Source organism: Tympanuchus pallidicinctus, unplaced genomic scaffold (assembly GCF_026119805.1).
Source record: "Tympanuchus pallidicinctus isolate F22 unplaced genomic scaffold, pur_lepc_1.0 scaffold8, whole genome shotgun sequence".
Classification (NCBI taxonomy): domain Eukaryota; kingdom Metazoa; phylum Chordata; class Aves; order Galliformes; family Phasianidae; genus Tympanuchus; species Tympanuchus pallidicinctus.
Window position 1 is genome coordinate 36523803 of NW_026294802.1, and position 27651 is coordinate 36551453.

A 27651-nucleotide genomic window follows, 5' to 3' on the forward strand; every position below is an offset into this window, starting at 1 on the left:
ATTCGATTTTCCCTCTGGAAAATGAATGAGCTCAAGAAGAGGTTTCCTTTTCAGAGTAGAGAATGAAAGGTATTGAAGCATTAGCTCCTGCTATTGGCAAGCTCGCTTTCTCTGTTTCAGCTGCTGTATGAAATCTGTTAAAGCAAGCTGGTTTATTTCGTGACATGAACCACAACCCCCCGTTCAATTAATTCAGTATCCCCTTTCTACCCACACTTCATGTGCATCTTAGTTGCTAAAAGCAGACCTTCAAGCTACCTTCTTTGCAGAAGGTGGTATGCAAAAAGGAGGAGAGCCTGATTCTGCTCTCTCCATGCTGTATGCAAAGGAGGACTCAGATGAAACTTTTTCTACTGTATACTGTGCTACATGCTTAGCTTTTCTGACTTTGTTCTCACTCATTTTAATGGAAAAATTAAGGAGCTATGGGTAACATCACACTAATCTACACTGCTTTTGGTCACCCATACTTTAACGCACTACTTTAACATATTATATGGCCATGCCACAGCATTTCAGCAAAATTTGTTTCTTCCAAACATGCACGCACAGAGAAACATGCAGCGGAGATGCAGCACCTGAGCGCACGGCACACGCGATCCCAACCAGCGCGCCAGCGCGAGTGCTGGGTGACTGTTTTGGTTAATGCTCCCTACCAGCTCCTGCAGTAACGTGGTTGTGTCAGACGGGGACTGGCTGATGTTGTCATAGCAACCGCGCCGTGCCGCCTGCCCGGGCGGTGGGCCTGAGCGCGGCAGCAGGCCGTGCCTGCAGGTGGGCCGGGAGCGGGAAGAGCTGCTCCGACACCGAGCGAGATCTGGTCAGCCAGGCGCTGCTGCTACCTGCCACGCGGGTCATCCGTATCACGCATAATCTTTGTTAACCGACGAAGAAAAGCAGCTTATGAAAATCCTCGTGTCCTGCAAATCACTTGTGATCACTCGTGATCACTCGTCCCTTGGGAACAGAGGATGAAATGAAGTGTTTGAAGTGAGAGCAAGCCATGTAGCAGTGCTGCAGCCACTTCCAGTGACACTAATCCATTGACGAGCACCACTGTGCCTTTAAACAGATGGCGTTTGATAGCCAAATTTGAGAGCAGCTGACAGTAGAAAACAGAGATTTTTAAGGCAAGCTCTATCTTACTTCTGAAGGTAATGTCGTCATTGACAAACAAGCACTGTTTAAACTATAGGAATGAGTATTTCATAAGTTCTGGTACATCAGTGATTTTGTTAATTCATATATCCCTCCTTCACTTAGTACCATTAAAAGGTGAAGCAGAAGAAAGAAAAGTCTTGAGAGAGATGCTGCCAGAAGGTATCTCAGCAAACCCTTCCACTCTCAATTCTACATATAACAACTAGCCAAATCTGACAGTGACAAACTAGTGACACGTATTGTTCAAGCAACTGTTTTCTGAAGTGTATTTGTCTAAAAATGTGTAACTTTTAAAACATAACTATTTTTTTTAATTCCCATATTTTTAATTCCCTCTATTCCTTTAAAAAGAGTACTAGTTCTCATTCTAACAATATAACGAGCAATTAAAATCCATTCCTTTTTTTGAAGGGAAAATGCCTAAGATACCTGTAGAATTTGAGAAGAAACAGTAGTGACAGATGTCATTAAAAAGGTCATTAAACACATTAGTATTACTAGAAAATCAATACTTCTCATTACAACAGTAAGGTACCTGGAAAACCAAATTACCTTGCCTTTTACTTACTCAGCTGACTAGCCCACAGACTGTGAAATGCCATTGTTGTGAAACATCATTGTTCACAATGAACATTTGGTAATATTTTTGATGCTAAAAACTTTACTTAAACAAACAGTATGAACTTCAGTGTAATACACAAAATCTAAAAATGATGTCATTAGTGTCACCACAACAAATCTATACATAGTGTCACCATTATCACCACAATAAATTCATATCCTCAACTGACCTGAAGTGATAAGTTTTGCTGTCTCAGTAAATGGAGCTGTATTCATCTGCACCAAAGGAATATCCAGTATGGGAGTCAATAAAATTATTCCACCTTGGGTTCCATTGGAGTAGCTGAGTGTGCTACCTGGTGGGAAAGAGCACTTTCACAAGCACAAAATACAAACTGCATTCAAAATTTTGCTTGATCCACTTGCCTCCTCTGACAGGATTTACTCTTCTTTATATATGGAAAATGGTGCTTTATATATGGAAAATGGTGCTATACAATAAGCCAACCATAACAAAAATGAAGAGCAAATGAAACAAGAAAGTCAACATGTGCATGTTTTCTTCTCTCAAAATTTAAAGACATGCTGTAGTTACACAAGTGAAGGAGATGTTATTTGATAAGTTAAACTTATGCTCATTTACTTCTATTTTATAATTTCTTAGCTCTAATTTACCAACTGCTCGAAAGAACAAGCTACAGATGGGCACTCACCCCTAGCGTTCCCAAAACTGCTAACTGGTTTGCTGCACAGCACAATTGCACAGACATTAAAGTGAAAGGGAAGTGTAGTTTCATAAATATATATTTATATAATGCATCCTTGAAGCAATTATCCTTCATTTAGAAATATTTCTTCTTCACCAAAGATTTCTCTCAATATAACTCATTCTCTTTCAGCCAGCCTGCTTGCAGTAACTGCTTGGCCACAAGCAGTAATTCAAAGGAAATAAGATCTCTGTGCTCCCATTATTTCTATTCATCTGCTGTATTTATGGAATTCATTAAAATATCTGCCCCAAATTTAATGGTATCTTAATTCAACTGACCTCTGAATTAGAACAGAGAAGATTTTTTACCTCTTCTCTGCTTTCAACTCCCACAATCCCAGTGAAACTGGGAAACATTTTTTGACAACATTGGTACAAAAGAAATCATTTACCAGTTCCCTTTCCTGAGTAAGCATCTATGCTTAGAGTTAAATACTGCACAGCCAAATTAAATACTACAGAGATTCTGTTTTTTCCAAAGTATCTATTGATTATTAGAAGAACCACAGGAGTCTTTTACTAGAGGGTACTTGTCAGACAAATAAGACTCTGCCAGGAGTCTAAAAATCTCAAACTTTTGGTAGAGGAAAGGTGAAAATGTGTCTTGATATTGTGCCAAAGTTCCCTTGGATATTTGGTTATCAGTATTACAAAAAAATGTTTATACAATCTTCTGCCTAGGGATCAGACAATTTCAGAAACTGCCTGTTGAATAAATTACAGATTAATAATCCAGATTAAAAAAAAAACAAAAAACATGTAATATAACACACAATGAGAAGCAAAGTTGTGCATTGAGACGTCTTTTAAAACACCACAGCAGAGCCAGCAACCTGGGGAAGAGGAGTCTTCTTAATAGCTTTTACAAAGGCAAGGTGTTGGCAACACAAATGTCAAAAACTACCAGGGCTCTTTTAGTGTGGTGCTGAGAGGTTTGAGGGAATCCTAGCTGGCAATCATATTGGTTGGCTTTGTAATCCTGGTGATAAAACACAAAGTCATCCATATTTGAGACAGCAAGCAAAATATATCTCTCAATTGGGAGGCACTTAAATAAGTGCAAATGTTTAACTTGTTCCCTGAATAAGGATAAACACAAATGTTTCTGCTTCTGCTGTACAATAACACATCTCAGCTGAAAATAGAGATATATTCATGTCACTATTTATATCATATTTATGTGATTTTTCTGTACCTGAAGTTCTAATAAAATTGCTTGTCTTGACAGGGATAATTTTTATGTGTAAACAGAGACTTTTCGCAAACATTTTAGCCAGTGTCATATCTGTAAATCAGAGGACTAGAGATATAGAGATATTAATTCTTTTTCCTACCCCATTCTCATTCCTGTTGCCAAGTTATTGCAGGCCCCTGAACTTCTCCACTCTGGAAAGCAGCTTTCTCTAGAGATCACATCAAGCATCAGCAAGTTTTGCAGATTACACCAAACAGTGAGCTCGTTCTCCATGTTTCCAATACGTACAGCATTAGCTGTTGAATTTCCCACCCCTGCTGGCCCCATCTTGCTTGCCACAGGAGCAGAGAAGCAGGAAAGCCTACTCCAGCCAACACTCCCATGGAGCTAAACCTCCAAAAGATTTCTCTTCTTTGTACAACTGCTCTAAACCCACTGCACAATATAAAACTGCCATTTGTCATATGTTCCATGCAGAAATCAACCAGTCTTTCAAAAATTATTCCTCTTTCCCCATTGCAAAAGTGTTTCAGGAACAGTGCAACAGGTTTACCCTTACCAAGTTCTAAACAAGCAGAAAAGAATCTTTCAGTATGAAAATAAAATTACAGTCAAGTGGTGTTTCATTACTAGTGCAGCTTGAGGGATGTTATCTGTGTAACTCCCTTTTCATATCAGTTTATAACAAAGCATACCCATTTTGGTTACCCTCTAAGTGTAACATTGCAACTTTGTCCTAGATACTATTCAGCATACTACACCTTTTAGCACATGTATTTATTTTCATACAGGATGTGCCACATTAACTTTGAGAAAAAACAGCTGAGTCTGTACAGTAGCTGTTTCATGACAGTCCTGGAACTCCATTTGAGTTTGTTTGGCCAGTTATTTACCAGAAAGCACAAATACAAGACCAAAACAATACAACTCTCGAGAGAAAGGGAAAGATTAATGCCTATTATGCCAGTTTGCAGAGGTATCGTTACGAGGTGAGAGAAGACAGAATGAGGTAATTGCAAATATAATGATCTGTAAAACTAGCAATGGTTGTCTGAACAGCGATTTCACCCAGAACGTATAATTCAGGTAACATATCCTTCTGAATGTTGCTTTGCTACAGATTACCTAGTCATCAATATTATGTCAGACAAACACACATTTTCAGTCATTCAGCTTTTATTGTGCAATAAGAGACGAAAGGGATATCCACTATTATTCTAGTTTAGACTTTTAACTGCAAAAATGCATAAGGAAAAGTACTGTGCTCTACAGCACCTAAGCTGCTGAATTCTATTTCTCTTGGGCACAAAGTACAGCCCAGTAATATGGGGGGCTGCACAGCACTAGACCTACATTTTTCACTTCCACAGCCTCAGAAATAATGTCCTGCTTGGACATACACCAGAAAAACCCAATACCCACACTGATAAGAAGAAAACCCCTTAGATATTAATGCATAGACTAACATTAGTAGAGCGAACTTTCCTCAGTATTTCAAGAATCCAACATTCAGAGCAAGTTATACTATAATTGGACCACATCCTCACTACTGCTTTATCTTAGCAACAATCAGAAGAGCTAATTAATTTGTGTTCACACTGGTATAGACGGTTCAAAGCCTTTAGAGCATGACAAAACAACTTCAAGAAATAAGCCGAAGAAAATTTGGTTAAAAACTCCCAGGCTGTCTGCTATTTTACCCATAGTCCACAGATAAGTTGGGAACTGAAGAATAAGTTGTCCTGTCATCTATCTCCAACACTTGTGATTCTGTATATTGCTGCACAGGTCTCAGTAAAACCAGGGTAGATCAAAACAACTACGGGAGCCTCACCTGCAATTGTTATCCTTTATTCCTTCTTGATAATTTTTTTGTGTGTGCTTGTTTCTACTTTTTAATTAACACTATTTGAACAGAGTTCAGTGTAAAAGTAATTGTAAGAGAACGGTCTGCTAAAAACACACAAATAAAACTACTACCATTAAAATTTCTGTATTAGAACAATCCAGAAACCTTTCACAGATGGTACTCAGAATTGATATATTTGAGTGTAATTCCACTTCCATTTGTAGTAAATGGCAGAATTCCCATTGATGTTAACATCAGTGTAAAAGGGATTTGTAAAAGCTTATTCCCTTTGCTTTTTACTATTTGCACCATATTTCTAACCAGAAACACAAGTTTCATCATGTTGCTTCACTTCCATTCCTGCCACAAAGGAAAAGATCCTTGAGACCTTTTATTCTTACTGAGAATAATTCTAATTCCTACACGTTATGGTCCAGCCTCCTTTTCTAAAACAGCTGGATGGATATCCAAAATTTCTGAAAAATAAGATTTCAGATGAAAAAAAAAAACACCTTGGAATCACAATCAATATCCCCTAGAAAAACTGGCTAAGTAGTTTTACAAGAACCATGCTGAGAACCTGGAAACAAGTCCATTTCTCAACTTCAGAACAAATTGAGTTTAATTAAACAAAATCATGCCAAACATTTTGCAACTACTGTATATTCTCCTTTGCCTGTGTGAGGAAACTGTAATATTCAGAAACAACAAATGACATATTATCAGTTTTGATAAGGAGATGCAAGCTTTTTCATTATTTAAAATGCACCTTATCTTGAAATGTACCTCACAGAAAGTAAATTGAAACACGTGGTTCTCCTTATTTCATAGGTTGTTTTTTTTTTCCATAAAAACATCAGTATTTACATTCCCAACTTAATATCTGGGAGTGAGTGGAATGAGATTAGGTTTTAGATTAGATTTTTTAGAATTGCTATAATTAATTTGCTAACTGGAGTCTATTGCTACTTCACAAAAATATCAGGAAAACGCAAAGTTTTTCCAAGTAATATGGACATTAAAGATGTAAACGTATTCCTGCCATTAAGATTTCCACTTAATTCTCCCAAAAGTTCAGAGGAAGGACATACAATAAAACTTTGGCTCTAATGTTTTGTCATAATGGATACTTCCAACTTAATTTTATTTTTTTTGGCTAAACTGCTTATGACTTGTGTCCTATTTTCTCCATAGTTCCATTCTAGCCCTATGCACATTTCTCTCACTAATTAGATATATTAATAATGTTATGTGTCTCAGAAAACAAACATTCATACTGAGATATTCAGACACTCAGATCTTCGCGTTTGTTGCATAAATCCATCCTGTCCAGCCTATAAAAAAATTTTCTAAGACATTGATATTTGCCTATTTAAGAATGCTCCATTCACCTATAGTAAAGCATGTCTCAATAATTTCATTATTCTATTAATGATCATTATTGTCACTATGGGGAGTAAATCCAAAGCAAATGAAAATAAGTACTGTTTCTTTTAGATATTTTCATCTGTGCTCTCCAGCTGCTACCCAAGGCATCTCTGACATTATGGAGAAAAGACAGTATTTTTTACTCAACTTATTTTTAGGTGTAATAAAGAAACAGGCAAATTTCAATGTCTACATTAAAGAACATTTCCAGTAATAATTACAATAGTAATCTAGTGCTAGATTCTTTGTTGCTCCATTTTATGGATAGAAACTATAATACTTGCTCTTGTATGTCCTTTTCTGATTTGGTAACATTTCTAAGTTCTATACTTATTACTAACCCTGTTCAACAGTTAGACCTACAAGCTGCTCTAAAGGAATTTTATTTTTTCTACAGTGCAGCATCAAAAATGTATGATTTCATGGGGAAAATACCAATTCAAATAGAATAAAATGATCTTTCTTGCGTATTTGCCTTAAGGGTTTTGAAAACAGAAGTCAGGGAAAGGTTTTTCAGTTTATTCTTAGCTACTTACATGAAAGAACTTCCTCTAATAGTTTGTTATTTTCTTTTTTTTAATTTGCTGATTGCCTGTGCTACAACTGCAAACCAGATTGTGGTGCCTTTTTAAGGCATTTAAATTTGGGAATATTTCATACATATGAACATTTCATAAACGTTCACTTAACAGTAAACCATAAGTAGATTAAAAGCAAAGTTATATGCAATTTCAACAATTTAATTGCTGAAATGTTAAATTTCTCACACATTGCCCCGGTCCTTAAGTGCATTTTGAATCTCTGGTTATCCTCTCAGTTGAAGTCAAGCTTCATCAATCGAGTTATGCCAACAGAGGTATCTCATTTTAGAACAGAAAAGCAGGACCTTTCACTCTCTTAAGTCCTGGAAAACTCTTAGACTTTCTTTTTTTTTTTTCTTTTTTCTTCAAGTTTTACTTTTCATCCCTGCTTTGACAGTTTCTCAAGTTCACAAAGACCACGAAAATCTTTCAGTTTAGCTTAAGTGCCTATGGATTAGGTCTCAGTAGTATTTACTTTCTTTTAAATGTCAGCTCTCCAAAAAGAATTATGTTTCTTGAAGAGTATGACTTTGCACTGTGAATATATGCTGTTGATTAGAGCAGGTATCATTACGTCAAGTCAAAGTGATTAAACTCTCACTGAAGAGGGATTTATAAGCTGTGTTTCAAGTGCCAGGGTCACGAGTGTCTGCACATCTTCAGTGTCCCATCTAGAACTCTTTGCTCATCAGCCACAGTCTCCATTTCAGCACAGGCCCAGGATGCTCACTCCTTTGAGGAGCTGTGCGCAGTCCTGGCTCTTTTGACTTTGCTGGCTGAGCTTTGGACTTGTGTTGTTATGTCATTATATCAATCCTAGGAAGAGCACAAAGACCTAGATGCAAAAACACATCAGACATACCTGATTCAAATCTGTCACAAAAATGGTAATGGTTATGTTGAGACTGTAGGCCACCTACAACCATTCAGTCATAAGCTCATCAAAGCTGTGGTACAGTTTCTCAATACTGCTGTTTAGCCTCTCCCATAGAAGACAGTGAAACTTTCAAGAAGTCTCAATACATTTTTTGAGACATCTACTCCATCATTAACTGAAACACAGATATTTCAGTAGGGGAGAGAATGAGTAACCAATACTAAAGGCTGAGGAAAACGTTCAATTCAATTAAAAATAAACTTGCATTAGCATTGATTACAAATATTTTTTATTGGTGTTTAATGTACAACATCAAATCTACACAAACCAAAATCAACTGCTATATCTTCAAAATGGGAAAGTCTCAGGACAATGTTATTAAATCCTTTACAGCAACTGTAAGAAACTCCAAAGCTCAGTTTTACTTTCCATAGGTCTGACATAACAGCTGACTTTACTTTGAGCAGGAGATTGGACTAGAGATTTGCTGAGGTCCCTTCTAATCTGAAATATTATATGATGCTATGATCCTTTCCAAATTCCAGATAATTTCTGTAGAGGGGCTTGCTGCTTCGTCAACAAAGGTGTCATAAAACACAAGTCAACAATCTGCAGCTGTCTTCATCAGAATCTGCTTAGATGTCTCACTATGACTGTACTGGATGAGAGCAATTAAGATGTTACCAGGACTGAAAGGAATGTTGCTAATCTCTACAATGCTTTGAGTTTGGTCTCTAATTCAGTGGGATGCAGCTGAAAATTTTGAGAAGGCAGACAGTCTGACAGACTACTGTTTAAACATGAGGTAATATTTTCTTTGTTGTTACTCACCAAGACAAGGGTAACTTGACCACATCTTAACAAATACTAAAAATGGTTTAAAAACTTTCCTATTTTGTTTTAAAATTTTAAAATAAAATACTGTTTACTCAGATAATAGAAAATAGCTATTTTCTAGAAGGGGAAAAGCCTGATTCCCTGGAGCTTTACCATCTTAATCTATAATCTGTGTAATTCTGTTCAGCCAGGTGTTCGGTGTGTTCCACAAATCTGACGCTCTACAGATTCATACAGTCTTGAAAATACAGCATTAGCAACTGTGAATGAGAATTAACATAATGACTGCTTCATGTTAAGCTCTAAACTTCAGCTTTCTCTTCCTACTGTGGTATTTTATGTAGTGAATATACTTAATCTGTTTCTCTCTTTGTGTGATATAAACCTGCAACAAGCTTCATAAGAAGTGATTCAGCTGAGGAAGCTTGCCTTTTTAGAGCTGTTATTTGTGCTGATTTTCTCAGAGTTATCTCCAATATCAAAATCCATCCAGTAATTACTTCTACCAGAGTAATTTAAGAAACATGAACTGGTCAATTAGAGTCACCAAAAACTTAGAGTACACTTAAACAGATAATTAAATGAACAGCATTTTTATTCTCAAGCTTTGAAAAAACACACTAGTGTGCAAAGGATTATAAACTGAAACCATGCTATAAACATATACATATAGCTTCACTTAAGTCATGCAGTGTAAAATAGTGTAAAATAGGAAAAAAGAAAAAAAAGCTACCGCACCAAATTCCAGATAATTCTCTTATGTTGTCCTCTACATAAGACATTATTTTAGCTCCAGGGTCTGAACATACATAAAATCATGGTAATCTATGTTTAGAGGAAGGGCTGGGAAGCCTTTAAAGTACTTTTCGTAAAACTAAATCCAATTGTGCAGACAATTTGCATCTCAGTTCTTTACCATGAGTACAAATTATTATTTGACAACATAGTAACGACAAATATTTTTGAAAATATTAAATGATACTGTTTAGATTAATCATGAGTATTATATCATGCTTGTACTCCAATATTTAAACACAAGTGTATACTACTCTGAATTTAGAATTATAAAGTACAAAGAAGTTTAAGAAGCACCAGGTGTTTCACTGAAATAATACCAACACAGTGCCATTAACTACTTTTTAGCCATGTTCTTTACATCTACCTGACAAAGACTGCTTGATGCCACCCACTGGGGTAAGTACTTTAATGTAGTTTGAACCTGCATGTCAATGATACAATTATTTCCTCTTACAACAATGAGAGTTTTCTCATGGAAAAAAAAAAAAAAAAAAACAACCTCACAGAATTAATTACTAATGATTAAAATTTTGCCTTAACAGACTCTAAATTGGACTCCTCTGTGAGCAGCAAAATCTCAGCTTTCTAAATGCCTTTTGGCTCTTCTGTAATACTCATATTCAAGATAGATGTATAATGGAATTTGATCAATTACAAGAAGTCAAATTTAAGTGCATGAAACAACTTTTAAATTAGGTTTCGCTTCTGCTTACATGATCTGATAATCATACTCAGAGAGAACAGAACCGGCGCTTAGAGCAGTCTCAGCTATATCTTATTGACAGTAACTTGGTTGACAGGGCAAAAAAAAGAGTTTAAGCAGAATGCTTAAATTACTTCCAGAACTAGGCTAAATACAGGAGTACAGGGAGATTCAAGGTAAAAGTTGAAGCAGATCTAATTCATTGTTATGTAAATACCATGGAAAAAGCCATACAAAAACGAATTGAGAATGTGAAAGAAGATGTGATATCACTTTCCACACTGCCAATTTACGTGTGCTTTATTCCTGGATTATTTTCTTTTATGCAAAATGCAAGAAATGGTTACCCTAGCAACTGCCACATGTTCCTCAGTTTACTTCTGAGTTACAGAGACGCCTATAGAACAAAAATACCATGCAGTTTAACCAGGACGTTGTAACACCACAGACAGCTGGGAACTGTGTTACAACATATACATGTATTTTCCAAAAGTTTCAAGAAAGGATATTAAAGAAAGAAAAGTTATAAATTTTGCATTTATCTTTTTCTGCAATCTGATTTTCTTTATTGCTTTATGTGTAAATTATAAACAAAGATTGTTACATGAGGAAGAATTTATATTCTGCCCAATTTGACAGTTATTTCCTACATTATCTTTTTATTATACTCCTAGCATATTTTTATGCCATACACAAAGTGAATAAAACTTTCAAAACTTCTTTAGTGAGGTAGGAGATATCACCTCCAAAGCATATTCAGAAGATGGAACTCCAGTTGCCTCCATCGGTCAATGGTAAAGATCTATTTCAGAGTGAGAATAAAAATATTTCAAAGCTAATCTTTAATTATCTGCTCTCCCTGCATAAATGAAATGAACTGTGATTAGGTGCTATATAGATCAGCTACAAAACACTTCTTCTTCAGTAGGGAATTCATGTCTCTACTCCATGGACCGTCATTTTGACTCCAGCTCATAGTGGTTACCTGACATCTTGTCATCAGTAATGATGCGATCCAGGAAACTGTCACCTTCAGCCTTGTATCAGTTCAACAGTTCTCAACAAACTTGCATATGATGTTCTCTCCATTCCTTTGTGAGCATTTGCAGGGCCCACCAGACACAAACTTCGTAATATTCCTATGTTGCCACCATCATTTCCAACACCTCAAAGTCAACAGTCATCTCCATTTAGAATTTGATGGTCATAATCCAGAAATTTCCTCAGATGAGCTGACCGAGACTCTCTTCATTTCATCATGTGACAGCTGTCATCAGCACTGTACATCACTACACTGTACTCATAACCACTGTTTGATCTCTATAAACATTCAGCAAGCATTGATGAATGTCAATGGGTGCAAATTTTTCCTCATGGAGGAATTCAATGTGATACTTCCATGTCAGACGCCATTTTGCCAGACTGCCCCTCAGCTGCCATTTGTTGCACAGCAACAAGATCTAACAGAATGTCGGTGCGAAGGTTCAACCTCTACTGCCATATCACCAACATCCACCTCTGACATAATGGGCCAGCGTAATAAAATAGGATGCATTACTTTCAGAGCAGCCCTTGTAATTTATGAGGAGATGACATAGAATAAGAGTACAAAACTACTAGCATGCTTAACAGAGGAACAACTGAAGTGGCCATAAATGAGCATACCTTAAAGAGAATTCTGTTCTTTTGCAGATTGAGGGTTAGAAGGAGATCAGCAGAGGTCTACAGCCCAGGTCTTAGACACAGGCCTTTTCCTGAGACAACACACGGATTCACACAGGACTCCTAGTTTACAGGCCAAACTTGTTTTTTTGTTTGTTTGTTTGTTTGTTTTTCCCTATCTCCCTTCCTTTTTTCTTTTCTGGATGAGATAAAATACAGGAAAATATTGGTTAAATCCTGACTCCTCACCAAAACACACAGCTGTGTCAGTTCAGACAATAAAAATATTTCTAAATTTCTACTTGAAATTGCATAATCAAAAATTAAAAAGACTTTGGATTTAAAGACGCCTTTGAAGACTTGAATATTCTTCCTGTTGGCTATTTTCACAAGTTCTATCCAGTAAATGCTTCTCTGACTATTTTACTTGTCCCTGCTGATTTCTTCTATATTACCATGTATCTCAGAAACTGAGGAACAAAAGGAAATAAAACCTAGATACATCATCTCTGCAGCTTTCCCAGACAGGGATTTAAAAAAGAAACACAGGAAGACAGCATTTGGCTAAAACTGTGGATTTTGATATTAGAGTGACAAGAAAAACAACAGTGCTTCTAAAAATCACAAACAGGTCTGAAGTTTCGAAATAGTCAAGTAGCATAGGAGTGTCTTAGACTGGGAAGGTAAACTAATAGGGATTAAATCTGTATTTAGCCTTTGGCAAGAATGCAAACTACAGATATCTCAGACATTAATGAAAGCTTATGAGATGTTGGTGAATTGGACAGAGATCAGCGCATTCATTTAATATTGACCACATTTATCTTCCTATACTGGGCAGTCCAATGTTTGTCTTTGGAAGCATAGGTACTTTAACATCTATTACCTATATATAAAAATAAGCACAAGAAATGAATGTGCAGTGGTATCCATGCACATAGAGAAATAAGTAGATTCTTACAATTAAAATAATTTACCTTCAGTAATGCATAAATAATTTATTCTTTTGATGTTTAGTTTAATCAAACTACTAAAACAGAATAGTAGGGAACACAGAAACAGACTTCTTTCCTGTTCCCTTGGGGCACAATATAGAGCAATCAATTGTAAATTAATTGGGGAAAATTTGTGTTTTGCATAGCATAAAGAAGCAAAACATTAATTCAGAATCATTTGCTTAATGGCATTTCTAATATGCTATGCATGTATTCAGCTTAGTTCTTTATATTGAGACACAAAACAATTACTAAGGATGTAAATACCAATAAACCATAATCTACATCTCTATTAAACAAGTAAAACTAGAGTCAAACTACCAGATAATCTTTAATTTCTACAATACAGACTAGTTATTTGAGTGTATCAAATCCTCCATTAATTAATGAGAATTTATAAAGATTTTATTACATTTAGACACACTTGTTGGAGAAAAGTAAAGCCATTCTTGACAGCACAAGGTGGCACATTGTGCACTCTATCTGTACATAAGCATTCAAGTCAGCTCTAGCTCTGCATAGGTTACCTACTTCAGTTCTTACACAAACTTAATATCTGACCCAAGTATTCTTTCATTTGAAAGTGATCCTCTTTTTAATGGCAAAATGTATATGTCTAGTAATTGTACTCATTTTTAAACAGAATCCTGATTATGGTTTGTCTTACATTGGTAGAGATACATAAACAGAAAAATAAATGAGAGGGTTGGAAGGGAGACAGAGAGATCAGAAGAGCAGAAAGACAGAGAGAGAGAGAGAGGGAAGAGAGAAGAGACAGAGGCAAGAAATTTTTTAAAAACAAACAAAAAAAAAAACAAAAAACAAAAAAAAAAAAAAACAACCAAAAAACTAAAAGCAAAAAAAAACACTTGATGGTTAAAATTCCCAAACATGTCCTTAGACAAAAGCACAAGCACATAAAGGAATGAAAGAAAAATCTGTATAAAATTAACAAGCATTTTCTATTTTACTGGCTTTAAAAAAATTAATTTTGATTGGTGACTTACTGAACATGAGATTCAATAAATGCCATTCTTGCTCTGATTAAATGTCAAAGCCATAGACACATTATTTTGAAACGAGTGAGCAATAATTTGGTGAGTATAATGACTGCTTCGGAAGATTTATCTGTGCAATAGTTTTCTATTCTTATCAATGAAGCTTGATGATCTAGTGCCTTAAACTGCATTATGGTGTGTTTTGGTTTAATACAATTTCCTTTTTATTTTTAATGATAGAAGCAAACTGCTTCTAACTTAATCTGATTGTGATTAGATCTCTGTCAATCAAAATCTTATTGCCTGTACATAAAAAGAGGGCCTTGTAATTTTTGCTTCTTGTATCATCATAACTGAGATTGAAGAATCCCATACTTAAGTTCCTGTCCTAGATAGGGAATTTGATCCTCCATTTCTACAGCCTTGAGAAATCACTGCAAAAAGAGAAGAAAAGTTGCTTGAAACATGGTGCAAGACTAACCTTCAGAGGCATTCTAGGTCATTGTGGTTATCTTAGAAAAGTTTTGTGTAACTCTATACAAGTTTCATCTCCAGAGGCATTCGAGGTCCATATGGTTATCTTAGAAAATGCAGCTCATCACCATAATATTCTATAATCTGTGCTTAACCAGAAACAATTGAACCCTTGGGAAATAAACTTTTCCGAGTGACATAAAAAGCATCTCTCAGCAGAAAAACAAACCACAGAATTGTGTGCAATGGACCACTCTGTTCCTTGCACGTTAAAATTCAGGAAGTATTTCTAAAATGTTTAACATGGGAAATTGAACCTGAGAGAAAAACATGCAAGAAATACTTGGTAAAATGAATTTGGGGTCTCTGATTGAAATTTTTCAACTGCAAATGAAATTTTGGTTTGGATACCATGCAGTTCATAAGAAATAATTTCTGAAAAGTGAGTCATTCATTTACAGAGTAGTTCCAAAAAAAAAGTGTTACACACATTAAACTTGGAATATCAAACAAGAAATCTCAATTACTGCATTCATTCAAATTCCTTACATGCAAAAATATATATATATATTATAAAAACCTTGTTTAGAAGTTCTAACCTGTTTTCACAGAACTTATGAATGGAGTGGTCAAATTTAACAATCATTTACAGTCAAATTCCATAATTCAGAACTGATAAGTGAAACCCAATATACATGACAGCACACTGAAGAAAATAGGAAACATTGATAACCGAAAGAAGCATGGAGATTAGATTAAAACTTGAGATTTTTCCAATTATGAGGGATGAAAGCATAGCCCTGGTACCATACTGATGGCATGGTAATCGCTGTTTCCATTTGTCTCTTTTGGGCATAAAAAAGATTGCCACACAGATCTCCAAACAGTCATTTTACAGATAGCCTTAGCCTGAGCAAAAAAAGAGCCCTCAAAGGACACATCAAAGAAATTTCTTTTTTTCTCAGAAGTGCTGCTATTCATTGAGCAGAGCAGAAGTAGAATTAAGTTAAAATTGATTCAGTTTTATCTCCCACTCAGTTAACTTTCAAAGATGGTGAGCAAGAAAAAGACAAAACTTGGGGAAAAAAAAAAACCAAAAATCATAATATTCACTCTCTTTTCCACTTATCTTATTCTCTCCTGGCTGGGAAAAGCTTAATTATGACTGTTTGCAACTGTAGTTTTCATAACAAAACAAAATTTTAGTTTGTTACAATGCAACCAGTTTAAATTGTGCTTTTGAGCTCAGAATTCCAGCTATTGAGAAAGAAGTTAATGAATTCTTTATGATTTCAAAGATACTTTGAAAAGCAAAGCAACTATAATGATGAAGTTAAAACAAAACAAAAACAAAATAACAACAACAACAAAAGTTATAGTCATAATGAAATGTTTGGTAACTCTTCCTACCAACTTTTTTCCTTTTTTTTAAACTCTGAAGCTGACTGGTAGGAAGACTATCAGTGCTACGGATCCCCAGATCAAGATGGTGCGATGCTGGAAGGCACAGATATTATAAATTGAAGCTACCTTAGACTGATTTCTGATCAATAAGTACTCTGAATATTTTCTAATTTCAAAATGAAAGGAGACCACAGGTACCTGGATTCTAAGGCATGGTAATCACAAAATACTCTGCCAGGCTCCTCCTTTCGCATGAAAAGATTCTGATTCTATTTTATGAAGAAGTTGTTGTGGCATTGCAGCAATTGTCTATGTCCCCATTAGCACTGCCACATCAGACAGAAATCTGATGACAATAATACTGAACATAAAAAAGGATACATAATAAAGACTGTTATAGTAATTGTTATTGTGGAACAATGTTTCCTGATAATTACCAGCATTTTTTTCCTTACCTATCAGTAAAATCCATTTAACCCTGCAACATCCTTTTTACAACATGCAGAATGGAAGCCTAACATGTGCAAACACAAAAATACCAAACTAGTAGGTGCAGCCACTATAATTAAGGATTATTCTCAGTAAAAGAAATTCTTAGTTTCATGCTTCTTAGCTATCATTATTTTTAAAAGAGAAAGCAATTAAATCTGTGGTGAAAAATTCTTCAAGAGGGAACTTTCATAATAAAAACATGATTGACTTAGCAGCAGCGAAAAAGGAGTCAGCCTGGTCCAAAACAATCTTCTTAAACTAATTACAAAACTAATGAAGGCTAATCATGTCAAACCTTAAAACTAGCTTGAAAAATATGGTATTTCACAATCAAGTAAATTAAGCACAGAGGTATTTTTCATTAGAATGTACAGCTTTCTTTCCATTTGATTTCAAGGATCACATTTGCATATATCCTACTATTTAATCTATAAAGTAAAGCAAAATAAATCAAAATAAATTTCCCAGTCATGAAAAAGTGTTAGTTAGTTACAAGGCTCTTACGTTCAGTAAAAGAGTTTGGAGAAGAGAAGAACACAAAGAGAAACAGATAAACAGAAAGAGAAACAGATAAAACTTTCAAGACTTTAAGACTCCTCCAACTCAGTATTTCCTGGGTTACCAGTTTGACAAGTACATAGTATTATAATGTTATTATTCATCATAAAACAAGTATTATTAAGAATTAGCTGAGTTTTGTTAATTGTTAATGTTTTGATCTGCAAGTTTGGATGTGGGGAGTTGCCTACATCCAAAATATAATTGATACTGTCTTATTTATTATGGTAATGATAAGGAAAAGCGTACATAATACTGCTGGAGATTCGTTCAAAAGTTTTGTTAATTCTCAAGAAAAAAGACATTTCAAAGTACAGAAAAAAAAGAAGAAAAAAAAAGTTTTTGTAACAGACCAAGCCACTAATAATAACACAACCTGCTGAACATGCCATGAAACCTTTCTACTCTGGCACGGGATCCTACATGACAATACTCGAATACCAAGCTTTGCTTTGTTCTCATCAATAAGAAACTGCAGTCTTCCAGTTTTTTTCCAAAGCATTGCTAGATATTTGTAACTAAGTAGATGTGCTCACCTGCAGTAGATTCTCCATCTTCCATTAAAATTTTAGGCTAGTGAAAATCAGCTTTCTATATCCATATGGCTCTATAAACCACTAGGACATTAAAAGGAATTTAGACATCCTGACTGCCATGAAAACTCATCTCAGTAATTCTTCAGTATTTTGTTCCAAGACAGATCTTTATTAGCCAAAGTGGACATAAAAATGTTTTAAATAGTGACCCTTGAAGACTAATTATTTGTAGAAAATGAGCAACTATAAAGCAAGTTTATTTGTAACTTATCAATTACCGATTAATTCTAATGTTTAGCAGCATCATGGGATATAAAATGATGCTAAAAACTAATTTTCAAGCCAAACATTTTTATGGCCTTCAGGCTATTTCCCTCACTGCTTGTAATGCAAGTCTTGATCAGCCCTAAAAGCCTGCTCCTGAAGGAGTGCCAAACAAACCTATTTTACTTCATATCTGCTATAACTCTCTAATTATTACTTCTATAATTTTCAAATGCTATTTCATGTTCCCTGGATTCCTTCTTTAGCTCACATTATCTCTTCTGTCTCATGCATGATAGGAGACGAAAAGAATATTTTGTCACTTCCCCAGAAATCCTTTCAGGACTTTTCAAGCGTTCAGCCACTCAGATGTGTTTCTTTAGCAAATAATTTAATTCCAGAATAATCTGAACCTTTAACCAGTTGATCATTCTCCATAATCAGTAGTAGAAATTGAGCCCAAGTCACGTTCTGAAACTCAAGTTAAAATGCTCACACTGCTCTGCAATCTGTGTTCCAAATTATAAAAGTCAAATCTGGACTTACTTCCAAAATTATTCACATAAAATGGGATACTGTAGTAAAGAGAGTTCAAAGCTGTTGTGGCTTAACACAGCAGGCAGCTAAATATCACACAGTCATTTGCTCAAATCTCACTGTGAGATGGGGGATAGAAGTAGGAAAAAGAAAAAAGGAAAAGAAAAAAAAAAGTAGAATTCATGGGTTGAGATAAAACATCTATTTACTGAGATAGAAAAAGAAAATAATAGTAATGATAATAATATAATATCTATTTACAAAATGAGTGGTGCACAACACAATTGCTTACCACCCATTGATTGATGCCCAGCTGGCCTCCAAGCAGCAGCAGCCCATCCAGTCAAATCCCTACTGTTTTGAAGGTTTTTTTTGCATGACGCCATATGGTACGAAATACCGTTTTGTCCAGTTAAGGTCAGCTCTCCTGGTTCTGTCCCCTCAGCTTCATGTGCCCCCTCGACCCCCCTCACTGTTAGGGTAGTACTAGAAGGTGAAAACCTGAAATGTCCTTGGCTCTGTGCAGAACAACTCAGCAATAGCTAAAACATCAGCGTGTTTTCTACACTGTCTTTCTTCTAAAGCCAAAACATAGCATCACACCAAACAGTGAAAAAAAAATCAATTCTGTCCCAGCTGAAACCAGGAAAAAGGCATACTAACACAAACTTAGCAACTGGCATAGATTTTGAACTTCAGATTATTTCTGTGCTTTGTTTTCTTAGTATTGAGAACGTTAAAGCAATTTAAGGTGACATTTCCATGCTCATTAACAGAGGACACAGAGTCATTTGCAAGGAGAAAGACAGGTGGTTTATAACTTCCATCACTATAATACTAAACAGGGTGACAACTGTTGCCTGAAGGAAGGATAATTACCCGACAAGAGAACTTGAAGTGCATATTCAGTTCATATTTATAAGAACTGGCAGAAACAGCCACACACCACAGCCAAATTATTCTTGTTTACCAGTTTAAACTGTGGTTAACCAAATTAATCCCTTACGCACATTTATTGGTATCAGCTTTTCTACTGTATCAAATACCTCAAACAGGTAAATCTGCAAATATCTGCCATTACCTATTATACACTACTGAAAAAAAAAAAAAAAAAAAAAAAAAACAGACTTTCATTACAGAGAATCACTTTGTCACCAACATCTCTTCTTTTGCTTCTTATGGAAAATTCCAAAACCTCAATGGCAGTTTTTCAGGAGGCAACAGAATTACCCAAATCCCTCTCAAAATGGCATTCTTCCACCCTTCTATTTTTAACCTCTTCTATTATATGTTTCTTCCTAGTGGGACATATTCTAGAACTTAAAGGATGCATCCAGAAATGTCCTTGTTTTCTTCAAAGACTTCATAAGCATTTACATATGACACAGAGTGTTCTTCCATTATGTTTGTCTGTTATGTTTTTTCCATGTAAGCCCTTAATTAACTGTAGAGAACAATTTATTAATTCAGTGAAGAAAAGCAACAATTTCTGAGAATATTTTTGAGAACTGGAATAATACCTTTGCAATGAAATACTGGAATCTTAGAATGGCTTGGGTGGGAATAGACCTTAAAATCATCTAGTTCCAATCCCCTGATGTGGGCAGGGATGTCACCCACTGGATTAGGCTGCCCAGGATCCCATCCAACCTGGCATGAATGCCTCAAGGCATGGGGCATCCACAGCTTCTCTGGACAACCTGTTCCAATGCCTCATCACCTTCTGAATAAAAAGTTTCCTACTGACATCTAGACCTCAATCTTCCTCCTTCTAGCTTAAAACCATCTTATCTTTGTAAGGCCCGTCTTAGTGGATACCGTGTCATATGGAAACAACTCCAGGCTCTTCAATAGATATTACTACTGCATCTGCACTTTACACAAAATTTTTACAAGTAACTAGCAGCTATTTCTCCTCTGTCTTCAACACATCTGTAATTACTTTACAGAGGAAGCAATATTCTTTTAAAATAGTGCTTAGAAAATACCGTGGGTATGAACATTATGTTTTCTACTATTTGTTGGACTTGCTCACTGTTCACAGATGATGTTTCCACTCACATAAGTCATAAAGGGCTTTTTAGAAACACATGCTTGAAAGGTCACTTGATATTACAAGCAATACAAATTCTAAGAGCAAACTTGCTATTAAACACAAGTGATGTCCCAATCAGACACTGTTCCACAATTTCACCCCGATAGAAAATGGTAATTTTCAAAGTCTACATTAATTTTAGTCCTATTATCTAAACAGCTGGTTATTGTAGTAACTACACTGGATGTTAACTTAAATAGTTCTTCTCACACTCTGATAGCTTTTGACTTCATACAGGTGCAGAAAGGAATCTCTTTTCACTCATTTTGGAAAAACATCCTTCATTCTTGGTTCCTTCTTAAAACAATTCTTAGCATTTTCCTCATATTCTGTGTAATAGCATATTTATTTTACTGCAGCTGAGTGACAAGAACTGTGTACAGCATTCTACAAGCATTTTTATCCGCAGCTGATAAATTAAACTAATGCCTTTTAGAATATGCTATGTTTGTATTTGCTGTTTCACAGGCATTCTAGTGCAAATGTTCATCTTTTCAGTAAACAAGCATGTCATGTTTTTCTCTTTCCTTCTGATATTCCTCTGATAACTTCCATAGAGGAAATTACTACTAGACCCTGAAATAATATGTCATTTCACATTACTGAAATTTCAAACTATTGAAATATCAATCCTGCACGCATTCAGTTATTTTCAGGTTGTTGGAAAAAAAAGAAAGGCTGAGTCCAGACTCAAAAACCAAACAAAAGTATCATAATGAAAAGACAGCAGGTTCCACTGGCTTAACATGACCATTTTTACCAAATGCCTAACCCATCTTTAGAAGGACAAGCAAAAAGGACAGTTTGAAATGGTGCAGCCATTCCAGTGTCACCTTTTGTATGAGCTTTCAGGTAATATCAGTGTCCAGCGCCTTCATTCCACCTTATCATTTGTTTTGGTTTCAAGAGCCATTGTCTCATAGCAAGATGTACTTCGTTGCACAAACACATCTACACATCTTGAATATTCTTATAGTAATATGTGAGTTAGTGTTCCCAGGTGTCTTCATATATACATGGAAAACAGATACATCTGTGTCTTTGGATCAGAACTAGGAATCACAACAAAATATGACAGAAATTAGAACAAAAACTAGAACAAGCTATGAATACAGAAATCACTGTCTGGTTGATTGTGATACCTGAACAGTAAACACTGCTGAAAATTCTCTATGAGATCAGAACATTACTTTTATCACTGCTGTCAGATTTGGCATCCAAATGCAGAAGGTCAGAAAAGGAAATACACAGTTAAAATGCGACAATATCATATGTGTTTCATAAGATAAATTAACCCTGTTCAGTGACAAGCTATTGTCAGGGATTGAGTGAATTTTTCATTTTAAAGAGTAATTCAAAAAATTCCTTGAAGATAATAGGAATAATTAAAAGGACTGTACAATGGGGAAAAAGGACATGGGGATGGTGGCTCTCAATTTATACGTGCCAGAGAGGTACAAAGGTTTAAATAAGTTTATAAATTCAGACATAATCCTGACAATGTGACAGGAAAAGAAAAACATCTGAGAGAAGATTCAGATAGCATTTCTGGAATTATATGATTATTGAGCTGTGCTGCTACAAGGTAAACTGTACTTAGTTGTAAGTGTTGCTATATTTTTGACTTGTATCTATCCTTTTTATTTTATTATTAAAAAAAAAATTATAAAAGGAAAATAAGTTCTGCATTTCAATGTATTCACTTCTAGGGAAATAAGAAATGAACTATGTTAAGCTTAGACTATGGATTAGAGCTGATGAATAAAAGCAAAAAAGCAATAATTCCAGGTATGAAAATAAAATTAGTTTTGTAAATCATGTAAAAACTTTTGCATACAATATCACTGAGATACTCAGCTGAGCAGAGACTTTAATTAAAACTAAACACAAACCAAAATACTTTCTGATATCAGAAATGACAGTACCTCTTTGAGGAAACTTGAGTCTGCATAAATCACTCCAATGGATATAAAGCACAGCAGAAAACAAAACATTTATATCCCAATCTTTACAAGAATATTTTGTTTAACACCTTGTCTGTTTCTGCATCCTGAGATTGTTTTCCATCAGTACATTTCTTAAAACTGCCTCAAGAATTTTATTTGTTTTAATTATATCCATTTCTGTTAAACAATACATTGTGAATGCCTGATTCCTTAGGTGGGTCAGGATAAAAATAATCACCTCATATATTTACAATTATGAAGTAAAAATAATGTAGCCTAACTTGTAGGAAAATCCATGAAAAAGAAAAGATTACTTGGATTACCAAATTCATTTCTGGCACTTCACATATATATTTACGTATTTATACTGAGGAATTTCCGCTAACTGTAACAAACAATACTTTTTCCCTTTCATAAATCTTAAACTATGCATTATTTTATAAGTATACATCAAATACAGTCTGAGACTGTATCAGAATTTTCCTGATACACCTGTATTCATAAGCCACTTGAAAAAATTTAGATTATTGTAGTTCAAAATCATTTCCATTGTCCACTGTGGGTTTTGGTTGGTTGGTTGGTTTGGTACATTTTTAGATACAAGGTCATTTACCTCAAAATGACTATATATCCAAGATCATAAATATACCACCAACTAAAATGTGAAAACCTTAAACATTAAGAATCTGCCATTTAAGACTGATGGTTTAAATTAATTTAGGTCTTTCAAGCCTAAAGGTTGTTACTGCAAAAATATACAACAGAAATTGCAGTTCCTAAAATTATCTTGTTTACTACTGTGCTAATTTTATTACAGTAACCCTTTTTTCCCATGATAAATTAAAAACAAACAAACAAACCAAAACCAACCCAAACACAACACATAATATTCACAAGGTATATATTATATAGTAACTACAGCCTCTATCTTTCTCTGACTGCAACACCACTACGAGAGCACACCTGTTTCTATGTTTTAGGCTTATTTAACTTTTAAATTACAAGAGTCACAAAATAAAAATATAAAATGCAGGCTTTGCCAAATGCTCTGCTTGATGTTGGCTCAGATTCTTTACTAGTCAAATGCATTACAGACTCCTAGCACTGGTTTGGTAGCTTTGTAGTAAATCAAGCCAAAACTGGTCTCACTCAGCTTTAGTTCTGGCCATCTGCTTGGAGCATCTGGTAACAGGGTACATTCACCCACATCCAGAACGTGATCATTCCTTTGCCAACTATGTGCCTAGGTAACTGCCAATATGTGCTTGCCACTACTAACATGACAACTGTCAAAAAGAAGCTGAACGTGTACGGATTAAACTAATGCACTGCTGTCTCAACTTACAGCAGTATTTTTCTGACACAATTGCTTGGTAATGACAACAACACATAACCCAGTTACTCAGAGAAGCATTTTCAAGGGTAGGAAAGAGGTTAGGAAAAAGATCAGAATACTTTGAAAAGTTCTTGTATATGTATTATCTTTTTACTGTTTTTGCTGACAACTAGAAAATGGGTACGCAGTTACTATTTATTTATACTATTTATATATTCGTGAAGAAAATAAGAAGATACATAATTCTAACAAAGAGTTAAATTTTTAGATAAAAATGTCAGAATTGTACATGCAATATCTGATTTCTGAAGAAGTCAAATGAATTGAATTTAAAATGATTTGAAATGCTGTAGGAGAAATTAGAACATAAACAATGTCTTAGAACACAAATAGTAAAGGAATGTATGCTTTCAAATGAAATTGATTGTGTCATGTAAGTATAATTTTCTAATATCTCTCCTAGCCCAAAAAGAATGCACAAATTTGTAGGTTTGTAGGTATTTCATGTTTGATGTAGTATTTAAAAAAAAAAAAAAAGAGAGAGGGGAGGGTGGTAAATGAAATTAATAAAATTATCATTTCCTTTCCAAAATAGAATGTCACGAACTTGTAGTCCTCTTTGACCATGAAATTTGTGAAGTGGTCAGTCACCCCATAGCTAGGGAGTGTGCAATTAAAAGCATCAAAAGCATTGAAAAAACTAAAGAAACTACAGACTGAATATCTAATAGAAAAGCATGGAAAATTAATTCAGGATCATGATACGAAGTTACTACACTGCTTAAAGAAAGAGAATAAAACCTGGGATATTCTGAGATTGTCATAGTGACATCTCTCTGCTTGCCCTGTCTCAGTCATCCATTGTCATTTTCCCTGTATTTAAACTGAAAGCTCCATGGAATAAAGGTCACAGTTTTGTTCAGCAGTGAGTTGGCACGCAAGACTGAGTGGTGCTCATCCACCAGTATGGCTCCAATACACAATGCTGCTGCCACAAAGGCTGCCAAATCTGTAACAGTAACAAAGTTATATTCTATTTCTGCTAAGCACTGAGATTATGATTGATAAATGCCTTGCTTCTCATGCAGGTGGTCCAGCAGTCATCTGCCATTCCGTGTCAATCATGCTAATCCACTTTAAAATAGGTTAGGAAATCAGAACTGTATTTTTTTCCATCCTCAAATTTTCAAAAGGCTTTACAAAGTATTCGTTCATGTCCTTTGAAAAGTTATTTCAAAATAAAATAACACATCTCGTATCTTAATACTCCTTTGGAATATTTCTGTTGTTTTCAATGTCTATTTTCAAAGCTTTATGCTCTGTTACACATTTACAGAAGGCAATTTTTAAATTGATACAAGAAATAAAACTACAGTAAGTTTTTAATGAATTGTATATGGTGAAATCTCCTCTGATATCTCTTAAAATGCTTTAATGTGGAATAAACAAGTGCAGAAGGAGCATGGGCCAGACATGTTTAGTGAATGAGATAGGGTAAATTTCCCTTGGATCTAGCTGATCATAATGTTTCTTTGTGGATACACAGAAATTACTGATGTATGAAGTTTTGCCATTCTTCTCTCATAATGATCTGCACGTGAATTTGTCCTGTTTTACATTTACATTCAACATCTTAAGCTTTCAGCTTTCTGTCAGGGAAATTTATTCAAAGAGAAGGAGAAAAAAATATATAATGAAAAGGAACTGTAACAGGCTCACAAAATAAACACAAACGCATACACTGAAATAATTATTCAGGCACTGCAAATTGCTTCCAGGGTTAAATACAAATAGCATTGCCCCCTCCTTTACATCCAGCACTCGCTGCTATACAGGGCAAGCCTGATGTTCCAAAAATCAACCACTACAGAAAATTAAAGATGACATTCAAAATAAAGCAACTTTCCAACAACAATCCCTAGTCACTTTTTTCAAGTATGTCCAGATATTTTAGATAGTCATTTTTGAGGCTTTCAACCTAAGGCTCTCAAAATACAACTATCACTTGAAAATGTCAGCAGTCCAAGTTGAACACCTCAGAAACATATCCATTTCCAAAAATTCTCAGTCATGTTTTAGAGCAGACCTGTGTGTTAGCTGTTTATAACAACATAAAATAGTAAGAGCATATTAATTTATATTTGTTAATTTGTAAAGAGGTTCTGCATGAAACTCTTTGCTTCAGAGAGTGGAATGAAAGAGAATCAGCCAGCAGTAGCAGACAGTCCTTCTGTTTTCACACAGCCTGTATAATTTCCAACAAGAATATCACCCAGTAGAGCTTACTTATAGAAATATTTTATTTCAGAACAGGTTCTCTTATAAATGCCTACTGCATTATTTCTTTGCGTTTTAACCTAAATTTGTACTACCTCAGTCACAAACTTTCCACATATACCTCAACAAAGGCATCCTAGTTACATTTTTAAAGAGGGGAAGGAAAAAAGAAGATTTTACCAGTGTCTCGAACTATTGTAAATAAATATGCTTTTGCATCTTCTTTTTATTCAAGAAAACATTTTTTGATTTTGAGTATCCAACAAAAAAAGCAGCACCCAAGAAGTGTCAGAAAAGTATTAAAATTTCAAACGAAGTCTGCGTAACTCCATGACTTCTTCTTAAAATAAGTAAACAAATAACGCTGTAGCCACAGTCAAGTGAGGAATGAAATGTCTCATCCCCAATTTTTAGTTAGTGACATTCCTGTCACCAGGATTTCTGTCCGCAGAACTGCTCAAAGTGGTTATAATGACAAGAACCGAGAAGTGGCTTTTTCGGTTGATGCTTTTTGAAAGGTAGCTTTGTACGAACAGCTGTGTTTTCAAAATGCTTGCCACCTCTAAATTGGTCCTCGTGAAGTGAACTGTTTGCCTTACTGCCAACAGGGCACATTGCAGTGTAGCTGCTGCATTTTTAGTTTTTATCACTGTCTCTCTAACTGCTGAAGTGGAAAAGAAAGATTGCCAAAATCTGACGTGCTTCTTTTCCTTTCTGCCCACTCTGACTTGGTTTTTAGCTGTCTGTTGCTCCAGTGATGAGAAACGTTGCTCAGTTTATTCATTCACTGAATGTCTTTTCCAGCTCCAATAATGGTGATACACTCTTGTGAATCAAGGCTCCAGCTGTCAATAGCAGTGACCAAAGCCCACCTAAGACATGCCAATACATTAAACCTAAGAAGCACACCATATTTGATAAGACCATAACCATGGACTGAATGTAATTCAGATGGTCTTCCAGTAGAATTTAAGGAATCTCTCCACAAAGATTTAAGCACCTTATGACATAAGATCTCGTACAGGAAAACAGTAATCCTGAATAATTTTTAGATGGAGACACCACTGAGACTTTTTAATTGCAGACATTAGTAACCAAATAATAGCATTTTATCCAAATGAGAGAAAACATGTATAATCAAAGTGCACATGATAACTTTACAGTGCAGTTAAGTAAAGATTTGTACATCAAAGACACCAAAACTATAGTTTGCAGCTCCTCCTGCTGCTTGTGTCCCCAGCTTATTGGTGACATTTGCTTCTGAGCCTCACCTCCGCAGGTGTTTCTGTTGTGCATCATAATTCGCATAAGTTTTATG

General features: G+C 35.2%; 2 protein-coding genes across 4 annotated transcripts in view; one reads left to right on the forward strand and one right to left on the reverse strand.

Annotated features, from left to right (window-relative positions):
- IMMP2L (inner mitochondrial membrane peptidase subunit 2) overlaps nucleotides 1-27651 on the reverse strand; it is a 446117-nt gene that overhangs the window by 226716 nt on the left and 191750 nt on the right. The gene's annotated exons all lie outside the window — the stretch shown is intronic.
- Nucleotides 1-27651, forward strand: part of LRRN3 (leucine rich repeat neuronal 3) — a 36510-nt gene that overhangs the window by 2037 nt on the left and 6822 nt on the right. The window contains exon 1 of one of the 2 annotated variants that reach the window (XM_052667952.1): nucleotides 9117-9226. The exons of the other annotated variant lie outside the window; for it this stretch is intronic. The gene's annotated coding sequence lies outside the window, so the exon portion shown is untranslated. Of the gene's footprint in view, nucleotides 1-9116; nucleotides 9227-27651 lie in introns of those variants that run through there. 2 annotated transcript variants of the gene reach the window in all.